Source organism: Schistocerca gregaria, chromosome 1 (genome assembly GCF_023897955.1).
Source record: "Schistocerca gregaria isolate iqSchGreg1 chromosome 1, iqSchGreg1.2, whole genome shotgun sequence".
Lineage (NCBI taxonomy): Eukaryota > Metazoa > Arthropoda > Insecta > Orthoptera > Acrididae > Schistocerca > Schistocerca gregaria.
In genome coordinates, this window is record NC_064920.1 from 1,060,865,758 (window position 1) to 1,060,883,138 (window position 17,381).

The window sequence follows — 17,381 nt, forward strand, 5'->3', positions numbered from 1 at the left end:
ATCGCTGAAGACGACACGTCTACATTCGTCCCTCCATTCACGCCTGTCGCGACGCCACTGGAGGCGGACTGCACGATGTTGGGGCGTTAGCGGAAGACGGCCTAACGGTGTGCGGGACCGTAGCCCAGATTCATGGAGACGGTTGCGAATGGTCCACGCCGATAACCTAGGAGCAACAGTGTCCCTAATTTGCTGGGAAATGGCGGTGCGGTCCCCTACGGCACTGCGTAGGATCCTACGGTCTTGGCGTGCATCCGTGCGTCGCTGCGGTCCGGACCCAGGTCGACGGGCACGTGCACCTTCCGCCGACCACTGGCGACAACATCGATGTACTGTGGAGACCTCACGCCCCACGTGTTGAGCAATTCGGCGGTACGTCCACCCGGCCTCCCGCATGCCCACTATACGCCCTCGCTCAAAGTCCGTCAACTGCACATACGGTTCACGTCCACGCTGTCGCGGCATGCTACCAGTGTTAGACTGCGATGGAGCTCCGTATGCCACGGCAAACTGGCTGACACTGACGGCGGCGATGCACAAATGCTGCGCAGCTAGCGCCATTCGACGGCCAACACCGCGGTTCCTGGTGTGTCCGCTGTGCCGTGCGTGTGATCATTGCTTGTACAGCCCTCTCGCAGTGCCCGGAGCAAGTATGGTGGGTCTGACACCGGTGTCAATGTGTTCTTTTTTCCATTTCCAGGAGTATATATATATATATATATATATATATATATATATATATATATATATATATAATGTGCATTTTATTTTTCGAAAAATGAAACTAAAATTATCTGATGTAGATTTCCTTTAGAAAATTTTAATCAAACAGGAACGTCTTGGTACTCATGCTTTGCGGAAGCTAATTTCGATGAAATCTTGAGGTGTTATGAAATTTTGTTTTTGATCTGGGGAGAAACTCAGGTTTGCCACATCAGAGGCCTACTGCAGGTGTTAAAACAGTTTCTAGATTCAACTAATTATTAAGGCAACCGTTCTTTTGGAATTAACTGAACACATGAAATAAGGGCTCTAACTGCCGTAATAAATTTTGAGGTTTTGTGTGAAATGGGATCTACACGCCAAGCACAATAAAGTACAAAAGGCTAAAGCAGCCACGAATGAAGAGTAGTACCAAATATAATCAATAGATGGCAAAGCTGTTTAATAGCCATTGCTGATAACAAATGAAAGACGGTTCCTCTCGTATACTCTTCAGTGTTAAAAGAACAGCCGAGGCAGCAGATGTTTCTAACAGTTTGTGTGGAAAGATACTTGTCAGAAATGAGGTAAAGCTGAAAAATGAAGGTAATGAATACCCCAGTTCAGGTAATAAAGTTATTGCTGCGACACAGCAGGTAAGTCTCATTAGTGACAGATAACCCATGCCACAACTGGGCAGAATGTTTCTTCAACGGTTAACAGAAGTATTGTTCCGGAAGATGTAAAGGACACGATACAGCAATCAAGACATACAGCCATTTGTCAGTAACACGAATGATACTTTTAAATGGAAGACGTCAAAGCAGAATGGCTATGTTTAGGTTTGCTGTGTGTGTATTACAAAGTCCAGGTGGACAAACGTAAGCCTCATGTAGTTCAGACAAGAAGTGTGTATGGAAGTCAGGCCTGGGAAGGCAGCTCTATTTTGAGAAAAGGTGTAAAAGAACAGCGTATCGTGCCCTACAAGCTAAAACGCACATTTGGAACAAAAGATAGATACAATGGAAAGGATTCAGCATCCTAGTTTTACAACGGCAAAATTAACTTTAGTTTTTGCTGAAAATTAAACTATGGCACTTCGAGCTTTTCACTGCATTTCCAATTCCTCTGAGATTCATACTTTTACAATACAATGTCTACGACTTCCTTTGGAGACTTAGAGTAGATCCCTATGCACAACTTTCAAATTAAACTAATTAAAGTGCAATTATGATCATTAATTAGCTGAGACTTCCTGGCAGATTAAAACTGTGTGCCGGACCGAGACTCGAACTCGGGACCTTCGCCTTTCGCGGGCCAGTGCTCTACCATCTGAGCTACCAAAGCACGGCTCACGCCCCGTCCTCACAGCCTTACTTCCGCCAGTATCTCGTCTTGTACCTTCCAAACTTCACAGCTCTCCTGCGAACCTTGTAGAACTAGCACTCCTGAAAGAAAGGATATCGCGGAGATAGTCTGGGTGATATTTCCAGAATCTCATTCTGGACTAATTACGTGGTATACGTATCACTTTTCCTCAAATTCGCGATTTTGACAATTAGCCTTGTATTTTTTTTCAAGGCTTCGGTTGTACTGGCGTAGGAGGCGACAACACGAGGGTGGTCGTCGTAGATCGTTACATGGATTTAGGCTTAAAAGCCAGCATCATAAACTTGAGCTCATATTTTGAGGGGATAAAGCACACTTGCAAGTTCACAGCCGCAGCAGCCAGTAAATACAAATAAGTATCCAATAAACGGATCCGATAAAAATTTCCGGAGCAGTACTTCGCGTAATTTGTCTCGCCCAGCCGCTGCTAACAAAGAAACGTCAACGTGACCTCATTAAAAAAAGAAAAAGTGAGCTTACAAGATATCAGTCCCAGCAAAATTCGCAGCCCGTGAGAAAATTTGGGTCGTAATTCTGACAGTACGCAGTTAAGCAAAGCTATTAAATTTTACGCGCACCGTTTGTCACGCGCTACGCTCCACAATAATGCTCAAATGCGAAGTACTCTGCTGGGCAGTTCAAACAAAGAGCCAGCCTATTCGGTGATGGTGTGGAAAAAGGAGGATAGAGGTGTACATATCCGGCCAACGTGTTTCAAAATGTTACAAGCGAACACACTTTATTATACGACAACAGCAGTAATAGGGTGCAATGTGTGCGCAATGTCAACATGAACTAAGAGTGTAATTTTAACAGAATTGTGATACTAATACTCTGCAGCTCTATAGGAGCCTCCAAATAAAGATGAATAAAGCTAACGCACTGAACTACTGTGAAACGTCGTTAATGGATTTTAGCTTCACTTACACAGTATGGGCTTTAAAATTGAAAGAAAATAGCGCACAACGGTGGTGCTAATAATGAAATAGCGCTCCTCTATTTTTTTAATGATACTGTTACACTGCATTTCGGACTAGCTACATAAAAAATGTTAAAAGCGAATAGATCTCATGCACTAGATACAGGTTAGAAATCAGTTGGACAAAATGAACAAAGGCTGTTATCAACGTCAAAGCAGTGTTACACAAACGTCCTACTCCGATGTAGAGTACTTCGCACTCGGCATTAAGCGGCTGCAGTAGGTCTGAGCGACTGCCGGTGCATCTGAAACATAAAACCTGTACATTCAGAAGGTACGGTAAGAACTGCGTACTGTCAAAAATTTTCGCGCGGAATCAGTTCGGAGCTGATATTTTGCATGTATGCTCCCCCCACCCTCTCCCCCAAATATGAAGTCAGGTAGGTGATGTTTCCTTCTAAGAGTGCGCGACTGCAGGCCGCGGCCCGCAAAGTGAGATTTATGTTGAGCCTTCAGAAACGAAGAAGACCGTACGAAAAGAAACGGTCCATCACTACACTGCTGGCAGGACACTTGCGCAGAGCCTCGAAGTAAAACGGTATTCAAGAATATCCAGAATATTCAGTCAGGATTAGAAAGGAACCTGCTTGTGAAATTGAAATTTTTGTAATAGATATTCCTTGGGTTTTTACTTTTATGGAGTTTCTAGTTCTTACAAATTATCCTAAACATGTGACGTGTTACCACAGCTTAACTTGAAACATTGAAGCTGCTTTGAGAAACGAAATACACGGAAAATGAATCTTACTTCCGTTTCTTATTTTTCAGGTCGTGAAGTTCTGATGTGGAAAATTAGCCATTCGAGCTCTTCCTGTTACTCACGTAAAGCAAAATGTGAAGCCGTGCTGAGCTACATTGTGTGTCCGCTGTGGAAATTCCGTGGCTGCTTTTAGAAACTGAGCAGAAGTGAGGAGTCTTTTGAGAGGAGTTAGCACATTGTCACTACAAACAGAAAAAAGTGCTTGCATTCATAGTATACATGTAATGTTTCTATGCAGATGTGGAAAAGATTCTACCTTGCGCTACCTACTGTTCTAAATAAATACTAAATAAATATTGGAATACCGCTAAAGTACGTTTTGATACTTTTTTCACTAACATAAGGTGAAGGAATGATTAACGAATCGCTCGAAATACTATCTCAATACCTGCTACTGTCTCACCAAAATAAATTAATCTGGCCAATGCCCACGCTGTAGTTAAACATGAGTTTTTTATTTCTCAGCTTGCAAATAACCAAACAGGCTGAATTCCGCACACCATCACACGTACGCAACACACAAAAATATGAAATTACAATATTTATACAAATATGTAGGTAAGTTTTGACAGACCTGCTCTGCATAAAACAGACAGAACAGCAACGTGAAATGAATGTTGCAACTTTGTTCAATATATGTGCTCGTGTAGGTCAAGTGCTTTCAACGTCCAGCTGAAATCAGTCTCCGAAACAAAGTTGAATTACAATGTTACTATAAGCCAACATTAACTCCGAAAAGGTGATCGCTTGTCAAACCAATACGTATCAGTATTGTAATAGTACTGTATACTCCGAACAATGAGTAGAAACTATACTCAATCACAGAAATGTTCTGTTAAACTAGAATTATCAGTCCATAGGAATCATGTACTTCAGTTTTCGGTGTGACCAGAGCTATACAGCATTCATAGAACGACTGTTTCCTAACAGCTTATGGTGTTCTATTATGAAATTGAAGTATTTTGAACGTCGATCAGGATGAGCTTCTTGCATAAAATTTATTGGGGCCCACCATCACACAACCCAAGATCGCTGCGGTCACTGGTGAGACGGGGTACTTCTGTGGGGTAGAATCTGGAGCTAAGCACTTTGTTTTGAAGTCAGTCAAAAGAACAAAACAGACGTAGGCAGTCAGTAATTCCGACAACAGGCCATACGGAATGTAGTGAAACGAGCGGTAGGAAACCAGGCACAGAACGTGGTGATACAGCTGTTTATCTGAATGGGAAAAAATCACAGCCATATGGTGAAAATGCAACCCTAGCAAAATTGCCACAGTAGTGTATCACAGACTTCTAAAATGACAGCTATATTCTCTCATAAAAATAACTCATTTGTATCTGATTGCATTGCCAATAGGGTACTAAATATTCGTTCCTATCTAGTAAGTCCTGTCTTACCTCAAATATGTAATGAATCACTAACATAAAGCATTCTTCCAAGGCGATTAAAAAATGCTGATGTTAAGCTGCTCCACAAGAAATGTGATAAAGATGTCAGTTATAGCAAGATCTTTTCCAATATTTTACACAAGGTGATGTTCCTAGAATAGTATCTTCTTTCCTGAGCTACAATACAATCGTCAGCAAATCAGTTTGGATCTCAGAAAAGTTGATTTATGGAGAATATTATGTACATGCCCACTTCCCAAATTTTACAAGAATTCAATAATAAAATAGCGCCAATTGGTATTATCTGCGACCTATCGAAGGCATCTGACTGTGAATCACCCTATTTAATACGTAAATGGAAATTCTATGGGATTGATGGTATAGCAAAGCAATGGGTGTCATATCTAAGCAAAAGAATACAGAAAGTTGAACTTCGTAATTCAAACAATGTAGTCCAGGGACACGAGATTGACTGGAAGGAAGTGACATATCGGAATTCCCTGAGGCTCAATCTTAGGTCCACTATTGACTCTCGTTAATAATCTTCGGTCTAATAGCTACAAAAAGAATTACTTCTGCTTGTTGTATAACACTAGTTATACGATCAATCCAAGCATGCATACAGCAACGGAAGAAATGGTAAGCAGTGTTCTTTAAATTATTACACACTGGTTTTCTGGGAATGGTCTTACCCTCATTTTAAAAAGTCTCAATAGATTCCGTTCTGCACATCTAGGTATACTACACAAACGATAGTGTAACACATGGTGAGAAAATCATAAAAGTCGTGGAAACTTGAAAATTCTTTAAGTGTTCATACTTAACAGAATTTAAACTGAAAAAAGCATGTTTTGGAACTCCTAAAACCTTGTAGAAGCAAATCAGTAATTTTACCTACTTTACATATTTTTTCATTTAGTGTCACATGGAATAGTGTCTGGGGTAAATTGTCTACAAGAAAGAAGTCTTCAATGCTCAAAAAGGTGCTGTAAGAATAACAGGGATATTATGGTGTGCTCATCCAGAATCTTATCAGTAGATAATTGAAAGAGCTCGGCTTTCTGACTGCTCCTTTGCGGTATGTTTACTACCTATGAAGTTCGTTGTTAATAATCCACTGAGGCTCAAAATGATCATTGCTGTATGTAATGACAGTACCAGAAGGAAAATTTAAATTCGTTACTCCACGTAAAGGTTGTCTAGCACAAAAAGGGGTACACAAAGCCACAACTGAAATTTCTCCTAACTCACCCACTGCTATAAAACGTCAGACAGCAAAGCAAAATTTGAAAAACTCCGGTCTTATAAATGTTAAGCGTGTATCCATGTTTACGAATTTATTTACGTTCTGAATGTAAAATGATGCGTTCCACAGCATTATGAATTATTGTACAAACGATCTCTAGAACATGAAACATTAAAAGATGCAGGAGGAACTAAATCAACCCTCATAAGACTGCTGCACTTCTAACACTGCTCTCCTCGTAAAAGGACGAACATAAGCGAAACAAAAAAAAAAATGAGGCAGAAGTAGTAACAAATTACATTGAAAATTCCCTCTTCGGAGGGCTTACCAAATTGCAAGGACAAAACACTGCCGCATTGTAAAAGCAATAATTTGGTGAATCAGTACGCAACACCCGGCAACATATTCAGTGACGTACGCAGTCACCGATTACCGAAAAATCTGCTACGAGGTAGTTAGATTCAATTCGTTGTTCACACTTCCACCGAAAGTTTGAAAAAAAACAATAAATGAGCAAAATGAACAACAGGAACAGTATAACATAACTTGCTGTTCCCCTAGAAAACAACGGACTCGCGCCCACCCATCAGCGTGATGAAGGAATTCGGATTCTTCAGGCGATGCAACGCTCTGCCACTGCGGTAACGTCCAGTGCCGATCGTCACGTGCCCATTTCAGTCGTAGTTGCCGATGTCATAGTGTTAACATCGGCACAAACATGTCGTCCGCTGTGGAGACCCGTCGTTAGGAGTGTTCCGTGCACTTATATTCCGCCCAGCATTAAAATTCGTTAGTTCCGCTACAGTTCGCCTCCTGTCTTGTTTTACCAGTCTTCCCAGCCTACGACGTCCGACTTAAGTAATGAGGGGTGGCCGCTCAACCTCAAGACATCATTACATGGTTCCACCTTGGTTTCGCCACATCTTGAAGCCACTCACCGCAGCACTCCTCGAACACCGGACAAGTTGTGCTGTTTCTGAAATGCTCAGGCCCAGCCTCCGGACCATCACAATCTGCCCCTCGGTCACAGATTGTGTGCCGTCCCCATTCTGCACAAGGACAGCACGCTGACTGATATTATAGGTGTGAGGTGCGCATGTTCACTAATTACGCGCCATGTGACGCTGTCGTCGTCTGGACAGGTCTATGTCGATGGTAGGACGTTGTCCGTAATATTTTGGTTGATCAGTGTTGGTTAACAAGAGTCATGGTTGTTGGAAAGTGTATAACAACATACGTAACACTACAGTGCGGTGTTTCTACCGAGGGTACAACAGCTCCTACCGCACTCGTTCATCACACAGCAGCAGTCACAGTTAAAATCATTAAACAACTCATAATAAATAATGTTGTTCGTGATTTTGCAGAGAATCAATCCTCACCATTCAGGATGAAGTACAGGGCTTCCACTGCAATAATCGGCAGGTTACAATTCACCCATTTGTAACTTTCATCACACAGGCAAATACTAATGAAATAAACCTCAGGCATGATACAGTATGTGTGTTAGTCCCAACACAATTTCATGAATATCTTAATACGTCTCTCTTTCAAACTTCAAATCACATATATTTCGAAAATGGATGTCTTGACCAATACAAAAACAGAATCTCGTGAATCTGTCCTACCATCAGGAAGAATTAGATGCCAATACAGAATGTCATTTGTTACTGCAGCGCACAGTAAAGAATCTTGTGATGAATATGCGGGGACTAAAGGCGTTAGCCACACTTGCCAGCCACAAGCAACCTCATGAAAAGCATATATTGATAACAAAACAGTTGTTTCAGAGGTACAAAGAAAATGTTGCTTTATTGGTCTCCCACTGTACATCAGCTTTGCGTCATAACGCAAGCATTACCAAGCTCAAACAACGTTTCAATACAGGGACGATTCCAGGTTCGAGTCGCGCTATTTAAAGGTTCCGTGTAGTTTAAGCTGGTCTTGAGAAATTTAAAATTTATTTTAAACTAGAGCAAAGACGCGTTTTCATACGATCTCCGCAAGTACTCTTAACGCACTTTTGAATGTGTTACATTTTGAACTTCCTTTTAATTTTCCATGTACAATAAAGGCAAAACTGCCCCTCTTAAAGTTTACATTCATAACGCACAGGAATAACTTCGGTCTCGGACTGATAATGCATATCTGCGACACATGGACAGGTACCATTAGGTTTCGAGGTGTGCCCTTGCTCTTTGACGACTCATCACTAATTGGAACCGCCTGACAATCAGTCGCACAGTGCATACCATCCTTAATGTCATCCCCTATTGCTGCGCGTACTCAGCTGCAGTGGTTGTTAAAGAACAGTACGCCTAAGTAACAATACAACACGATTTTACGAAATTGGCTGTCATTGTGTATGTTCTGTACCTGGTTTCGTAGTAACCTCTGTGCTGTAGTTAGCCTACATGTGTCACGTAAATTTTAAAGTATTGTCTGTATGTACATCAGTGTTTCCGGCCGTTTTAATTCACACGTTACAATGAGTAGTAAGAGTAAGAGAGAATTTGTGCCGCTGAATGTGAAACTGGAGGCTTTGAAAAAAACGAGACGAAGGAGAAACTTCAAGAGTTGCTACTGAGTATGGAGTAGGTGAAATGACAGTTGGAGACTGGCATAGAAACAAACAAAATTGAGAAGTTTTCATCAAATAAGTATTCTATTTCGTCATTTGCTTGGAAGTCAGTGAATAAATCTTAGTATAAAAAAGAGTGAAGCTTTATTCGTTTTGTTTACTCAACAAAGACACAAAGGAAATCATATTTCAGAGCTGTTCTGAAAGAAACTATTTGTTTAAAAATAAGATAAAGAAAGGAAAGGACGATTTTACTGGATGCTCAGGATGATTGGATAGGTGGAAGAAAAGATACATCGTAAGGCAGCCTGAAATTTGCGGTGAAAAACTTTCTGCGATTTCTCATATATTGTGAGAAATTAAAAACTATAGAAAAAGAAAATCTTACTCCTGATAAACTGTGTGACTGATGAGAGGGCTAAATTATAAAACGCTTCCATTTAAAAATCTAGCCTCAAATAATAAGTTTTCACGGGCTACAAAAAAGCTGCCCCAGGCTCTAATCCCAGAGCTTTCTTTAAAAAAAACTACAGCTTGTGCATGCCCTCTTACGTATGTCCCCCAAAAGCCTGCTTGGTGGGTTTCGAAGATGATGTTCCAAAGACCAAACAATAACGAAAAGAAAAAGTACTTGCCTTCCAAAGCAATCTTAACGCTTCGACAACGCTGGTTCACACCTTGAACAGGAAAATTACAATGTGGTCGTATGCGCGCATTGTTCTTATTCTTCATCGTAACAAATTTAACATAGCCTATGAACCAAGATGTTGTGCAATGCATCAAGAGTTTCTATTCACGCTCTGAAAAAAGTCCTGGAACCAGATTTCACGGAATGAAACGGATACCTGCAGTACAGACAATGGTTTACCGTTGATGGAACTGATTATAAAACCTTGCTGAAATTAAAAATGGGTATGCTAGGATTAATCGAAACATCTCAGACCATCTCAGTACCGTTCCACTCTCGAACATCGGATAGGGAAAATAAGCACTTAAATCTTTCTGTGTACGAGCCCTGATTTCTCTTACTTCATTACGATCATGTTGTCATGAGAAGATCTCAATGCAACGAAAAAGGTCCATGCTTCAATGATTTCCATCCAAGGAATCTTACCGTATCCGTGATACACATTCGCCTATTTCGAGATAGTACAGAACGAGCTACCCTTCTTATAACTTCGATGCCCTACGCCAGCCCTGTCTGATAACGTTCCCATGCCTTGCAGCAGTAGTCTAGCAGAGTGCGGACAAACGTTCTTCAGGTAGTCTTCAGTAGACCTCTTGTATATTATAAGCCGTCTGCCAATAAAACGCAGTCTCTGATTTGCCTTCCCCGCATTATTGTGTTTGTTGTTGTTGTTGTTGTCTTCAGTCCTGAGACTGGTTTGATGCAGCTCTCCATGCTACTCTATCCTGTGCAAGCTGCTTCATCTCCCAGTACCTACAGCAACCTACATCCTTCTGAATCTGCTTAGTGTACTCATCTCTCGGTCTCCCTCTACGATTTTTACCCTCCACGCTGCCCTCCAATGCTAAATTTGTGATCCCTTGATGCCTCAAAACATGTCCTACCAACCGATCCCTTCTTCTAGTCAAGTTGTGCCACAAACTTCTCTTCTCCCCAATTCTATTCAATACCTCCTCATTAGTTATGTGATCTACCCACCTAATCTTCAACATTCTTCTGTAGCACCACATTTCGAAAGCTTCTATTCTCTTCTTGTCCAAACTAGTTATCGTCCATGTTTCACTTCCATACATGGCTACACTCCAAACAAATACTTTCAGAAACGACTTCCTGATACATAAATCTATATTCGATGTTAACAAATTTCTCTTCTTGAGAAACGCTTTCCTTGCCATTGCCAGTCTACATTTTATATCCTCTCTACTTCGACCATCATCAGTTATTTTACTTCCTAAATAGCAAAACTCCTTTACTACTTTAAGTGTCTCATTTCCTAATCTAATTCCCTCAGCATCACCCGATTTAATTTGACTACATTCCATTGTCCTCGTTTTGCTTTTGTTAATGTTCATCTTATATCCTCCTTTCAAGACACTGTCCATTGCATTCAACTGCTCTTCCAAGTCCTTTGCCGTCTCTGACAGAATTACAATGTCATCGGCGAACCTCAAAGCTTTTACTTCGTCTCCATGAATTTTAATACCTACTCCAAATTTTTCTTTTGTTTCCTTTACTGCTCGCTCAATATACAGATTGAATAACATCGGGGAGAGGCTACAACCCTGTCTCACTCCCTTCCCAACAACTGCTTCCCTTTCATGTCCCTCGACTTATAACTGCCATCTGGTTTCTGTACAAATTGTAAATAGCCTTTCGCTCCCTGTATTTTACCCCTGCCAACTTTAGAATTGGAAAGAGAGTATTCCAGTCAACATTGTCAAAAGCTTTCTCTAAGTCTACAAATGCTAGAAACGTAGGTTTGCCTTTTCTTAATCTTTCTTCTAAGATAAGTCGTAAGGTCAGTATTGCCTCACGTGTTCCAACACTTCGACGGAATCCAAACTGATCCTGCCTGAGGTCTGCATCTACCAGTTTTTCCGTTCGTCTGTAAAGAATTCGTATTAGTATTTTGCAGCTGTGACTTATTAAACTGATAGTTCGGTAATTTTCACATCTGTCAGCACCTGCTTTCTTTGGGATTGGAATTATTATATTCTTCTTGAAGTCTGAGGGTGTTCTACCTGTCTCATACATCTTGCTCACCAGCTGGTAGAGTTTTGTCAGGACTGGTTGTCCCAAGGCCGTCAGTAGTTCTAATGGAATGTTGTCTACTCCGGGGGCCTTGTTTCGACTCAGGTCTTTCAGTGCTCTGTCAAACTCTTCACGCAGTATCGTATCTCCCATTTCGTCCTCATCTACATCCTCTTCCATTTCCATAATATTGTCCTCAAGTACATCGCCCTTGTATAAACCTTCTATATACTCCTTCCACCTTTCTGCCTTCCCTTCTTTGCTTAGAACTGGGCTGCCATCTGAGCTCTTGATATTCATACACGTGGTTCTCTTCTCTCCAAAGGTCTCTTTAATTTTCCTGTAGGCAGTATCTATCTTACCCCTAGTGAGATAAGCTTCTACATCCTTACATTTGTCCTCTAGCCATCCCTGTTTAGCCATTTTGCACTTCCTGTCGATCTCATTTTTGAGACGTTTGTATTCCTTTTTGCCTGCTTCATTTACTGCATTTTTATATTTTCTCCTTTCATCAATTAAATTCAATATTTCTTCTGTTACCCAAGTATTTCTAGCAGCCCTCGTCTTTGTACCTACTTTATCCTCTGCTGCCTTCACTACTACATCCCTCAGAGCTACCCATTCTTCTTCTACTGTATTTCTTTCCCCTATTCCTGTCAATTGTTCCCTTATGCTCTCCCTGAAACTCTGTACAACCTCTGGTTCTTTCAGTTTATCCAGGTCCCATCTGCTTAATTTCCCACATTTTTGCAGTTTCTTCAGTTTTAATCTACAGGTCATAACCAATAGATTGTGGTCAGAGTCTACATCTGCCCCTGGAAATGTCTTACAACTTAAAACCTGGTTCCTAAATCTGTCTTACCATTATATAATCTATCTGATACCTTTTAGTATCTCCAGGGTTCTTCCACGTATACAACCTTCTTTCATGATTCTTAAACCAAGTGTTAGCTATGATTAAGTTGTGCTCTGTGCAAAATTCTACTAGGCGGCTTCCTCTTTCATTTCTTAGCCCCAATCCATATTCCCCTACTATGTTTCCTTCTCTCCCTTTTCCTACACTCGAATTCCAGTCACCCATTACTATTAAATTTTCGTCTCCCTTCACTATCTGAATAATTTCTTTTATCTCATCATACATTTCATCAATTTCTTCATCATCTGCAGAGCTAGTTGGCATATAAACTTGTACTACTGTAGTAGGTGTGGGCTTCGTATCTATCTTGGCCACAATAATGCGTTCACTATGCTGTTTGTAGTAGCTTATCCGCACTCCTATTTTCCTTTTCATTATTAAACCTACTCCTGCATTACCCCTATTTGATTTTGTGTTTATTACCCTGTAGTCACCTGACCAAAAGTCTTGTTCCTCCTGCCTCCGAACTTCACTAATTCCCACTATATCTAACTTTAACCTATCAATTTCCCTTTTTAAATTTTCTAACCTACCTGCCCGATTAAGTGATCTGACATTCCACGCTCCGATCCGTAGAACGCCAGTTTTCTTTCTCCTGATAACGACGTCCTCCTGAGTAGTCCCCGCCCGGAGATCCGAATGGGGGACTATTTTACCTCCGGAGTATTTTACCCAAGAGGACGTCATCATCATTTAATCATACAGTAAAGCTGCCTGTCCTCGGGAAAAATTACGGCTGTAGTTTCCCTTTGCTTTCAGCCGTTCGCAGTACCAGCACAGCAAGGCGGTTTTGGTAAATGTTACAAGGCCAGATCAGTCAATCATCCAGACTGTTGCCCCTGCAACTACTGAAAAGGCTGCTGCCCCTCTTCAGGAACCACCCGTTTGTCTGGCTCTCAACAGATACCCCTCCGTTGTGGTTGCACCTACGGTACGGCCATCTGTATTGCTGAGGCACGCAAGCCTCCCCACCAACGGCAAGGTCCATGGTTCATGGGGGGGATTATTGCGTTTATCTTAAGAAAATACAAAATTTTGAAAATGTGATTTTTCGTTACACGTGTAATTCGTAATAACAGTGAAGTTTTATTTTGTTTAAGTGCTAAAGCATCCAGTAAACACTTAAATATTAAAGAAAGAAAGAAAGAAAGATCGTAAACAAACGGCTTTCTTTTACATTTCAGTGAAAGTCAATTTGTACAAGACTTCACAATAGTCAATTAACGAAACGGGTCAACGCGCTGTCGTCGTGTCTTTTAAGCACTAGATTACACCTTCGACAACCACCCTCCTCTGGCAGAAACTTAAATTAGTCCTCTTTCAAGCTACAGCTAAATGCATATCAGTACACACAAAATGGGGTGTGTGTGTGTGTGTGTGTGTTCTTTCCACGTCTTCTGCTAAACCACTGGACCGGTTTCAACCAACCTAGGTACACGAATACCTTAGTGTCACATAACAATCGCTGTGGGGGTAAGAACCATGTACATATCAAATGGGTGGGGTTGAAGCAGCGTAACCCTCGACACGTGAATCCCTAGACGTCACCCATCCAGTGTTTGAGGGTGAGAGCACTGAGCGTCTTAAAACATACTTTAAAAACAATTTCTAAACCTTACGAAACTTTTTCTCGCTGACAACCCCTGATTAAAGGAAAAATGTTTTGCGCTTACTACTTCTTCGCTGTTCTTGCAGCAAAAGTAGGGCATGAGACATGGCGTTTTAATTGGTTTCTACTTCAGTACTGACTGTACTGGTAGCTCATTTTAGACAGTAGGCACGTATACCACTGCTCGTAAGTGGAAAATTAAATTATTGTGCTATACACATTTCGGAAGGTACGTCGTCACCAAACTAAGCACAAGGCCAGATGCGGAGGTGGGCGCACTGCTATAGCAAATGAACCACGCCAGGTTTCTCCGCTAGTTCCTTAAAAAAGTAGAATCGTCCTAGAACTGCCTAAGGGGACATACACAGTCTACAATTTACCAGATGATAACATAATAATTCGAAGAGCAATTCTTGGTGCGAACAATAAATGAAGAGATGTACTAGCGGAAGTAGCTGTGGGGGATCGTGAGTCGGCTTGTCGGCTAAAGGCAGAAGTCCCGAGTTCGAGTCTCGGTGCGGCACACGTTTTCTATTTACCAGGAATTTTCATATCAGCGCACACTCCGCTGCAGAGTGAAAATATCTTCTTTAAATAAATGAAGAGCTTAGAAACGCGTTCACCTTTCAAACTATAATGGTACTTCGCTAGCAGGCGTGTCAATTAGCATATTAAAATTGGGGATAAATAGCTTTATTTTGGAAGAATTAAAAAGGGGAAGTAATACGAAATTTCAATAACTGCACAGTATTACTAAGAAGCAATATAATGAAAAGTAATATAAAGCATGAAACGTCCCCTTAGAAAAATTATACAAGACTGGTCAATGTGAAACGTCCTCTTATACACGAATGTGCTTAAACTGACACACAATATTTTTAGCGCAACGCAATCTGACTTTCAAAAATCTCTACGAAAGAATGGCCCTGGCTAACAATAACCTATACGTTTCACAAATCACTTACCTCGCAAAAATCTTCGTTACTCAAGCTACTACAATACAGCGAGCGCCACTACAGCCAGCTAAATAAAAGATTCAAACTACTGAAGGCACTAACTACTGATAGGCATAGTTAGCAAATGAAAGATTTTAATACAGAACAAACAATGTATTTACCTTAATAGTCATATATATACACCATCTCTCTCCCCAAGTCCACCACTGCTGGCGGCTCACCTCCAACTGCGCAACGCTACGCGCTGTTAGCATCCAGCTGCCGCTGCCCAACACTACAATGGCAGACAACAATGCAAACCAGCCACAGACTGCACACAGCACAGCCAGTGATTTTTCATACAGAGCGCTACGTGGCGTTACCAATAAGAAAACCTAAACAGCCTACTTACAAGCAAAGTAGCAAACACCAAGTGGGACAGAACGATATAGGGGCGCGTTTGTTTTTAATTATATATATATATATATATATATATATATATATATATATATATATATATATATATATATATATATATAGAACATGTAACACATTATTGAGCGATCTACTTTGTTTTCGCGATCAGGCTAGTCGTTGAAAAAGTGGCACGCGACTGCGAAATTCGTTAAGGATGTTATTTAAAGACCCTTCAAGTACGTTTAAAATACATTACGTGTGACGAAGTGATCAGAGCCGTTTATTGTCGGGTGAAGTGAAAATGATTCCGACAACATAATTCGAACACTGTGTTAGCTGGGAAAAATACTCATGGGGGCACTATTATGGTTGTGGAACCCACGAAAGTTGCACGCAACGGAAAGCTATAGTTTACGTAATTCTGCATTTTATGAAATTATGAAGCGCGTGTGCGCGGAACATTAAGAGAATCTAATCCTTGGACGGTTGCCGGGGTAAGTGATACAAACAACGCGCCAGCATAAAAATAGTTCGCTTATGAACTACCAGGTATTAATTAACGGGGTCCTAAAATACTAAAAACAGTGCATACAATCACATCGAACATTTCGAAAGCGAAGAATAGACATTTAAATGCCGAATTGAGAGCCTGGGTCGTGTCGATATTTGGACATAATGACACGAGTTACTCAGAACACTATATCGACCATTTCAATCCCGATTCATATTTCATATTTAGTTAGTGAAAGAGAAGTGTTAATAAACAAACTAGTTTTCAATTTTATCCACGGTTGTGGCTTTATTACGTACTCTTGACTGCATGATAAACGATACCTATGGAAATTAAATACAACGTATCGTCACAATATTTAGCCAACCAATATTGTGGGACACCAGAAAATGTAAATGCATGAAATTCTTACAGCGGATGTATGTGTGAGTGCGACGAACTACATTGAGAAATTGAACATCCATTACGTAATTGCATGTTTATCTGGGAAAGTAGTTCTTTTCGGTACATCAGCATAGAGTTCGAATAGAATCGCTGGAAAATTACAGACCATTCAGATTAATCGAACATCTAAATACGCATAATGCTGGTATCACCCGGATGTGTTCTTTCTCCTCACCCCCGTGGCAGTAATTAAGAGTCAGTCGGGAATAAAATTTAAATCAATTGACGACCATTGAGCTGGCGTCAAGAATTTTTAAACGTCCACTGCCATGTATGAGGGCGAGTGACACCACGAGTGCTAACGTCGATCGAAGGGTGTCGTCGTGATCGTATTGAATGACATTCAGCGGTCACAAAACACAGTTCCAACCCATTCGAAACAGCAACATAGAGTATGATGAATTCATTATAGCTGATTTCGAACAACTGCCGTTAAACAAAGTAAGTTTAATTAATTAAACTATTGCCCAAAAAGTGTGAAAGGCTAGATCAGTCAAAAGTTTTAGTGAGGCACTTAGTGTTCACAACTGCGACAGATGGGGCGCAAGCAGCTTTCCTCTCCCTCAAAATTCGTGCTTCTAGATTCCTTACAACGACGCAGTGACGGCGACACTGTACGGCAAGATGGCGCGTTGTTTGCTTGCAGACAAACCGGCTAGGAAACAACAAACGCTTCCTGATAAACGACGCTGACGCTCTTGATGGCTCAGCAATGAGCTTGTCGACATCGCAGATGCTGCATACAGCAGTCATCCTTCCATTGGCGTCGTCTCGTTGGTTAC

General features: G+C 41.1%; 1 protein-coding gene across 2 annotated transcripts in view; it reads left to right on the forward strand.

Annotated features, from left to right (window-relative positions):
• The window catches only part of LOC126281296 (rap guanine nucleotide exchange factor 6-like), a 758,425-nt gene that overhangs the window by 216,185 nt on the left and 524,859 nt on the right, over positions 1–17,381 (forward strand). The window contains exon 2 of one of the 2 annotated variants that reach the window (XR_007551247.1): positions 3,839–4,232. The exons of the other annotated variant lie outside the window; for it this stretch is intronic. The gene's annotated coding sequence lies outside the window, so the exon portion shown is untranslated. Of the gene's footprint in view, positions 1–3,838; positions 4,233–17,381 lie in introns of those variants that run through there. 2 annotated transcript variants of the gene reach the window in all.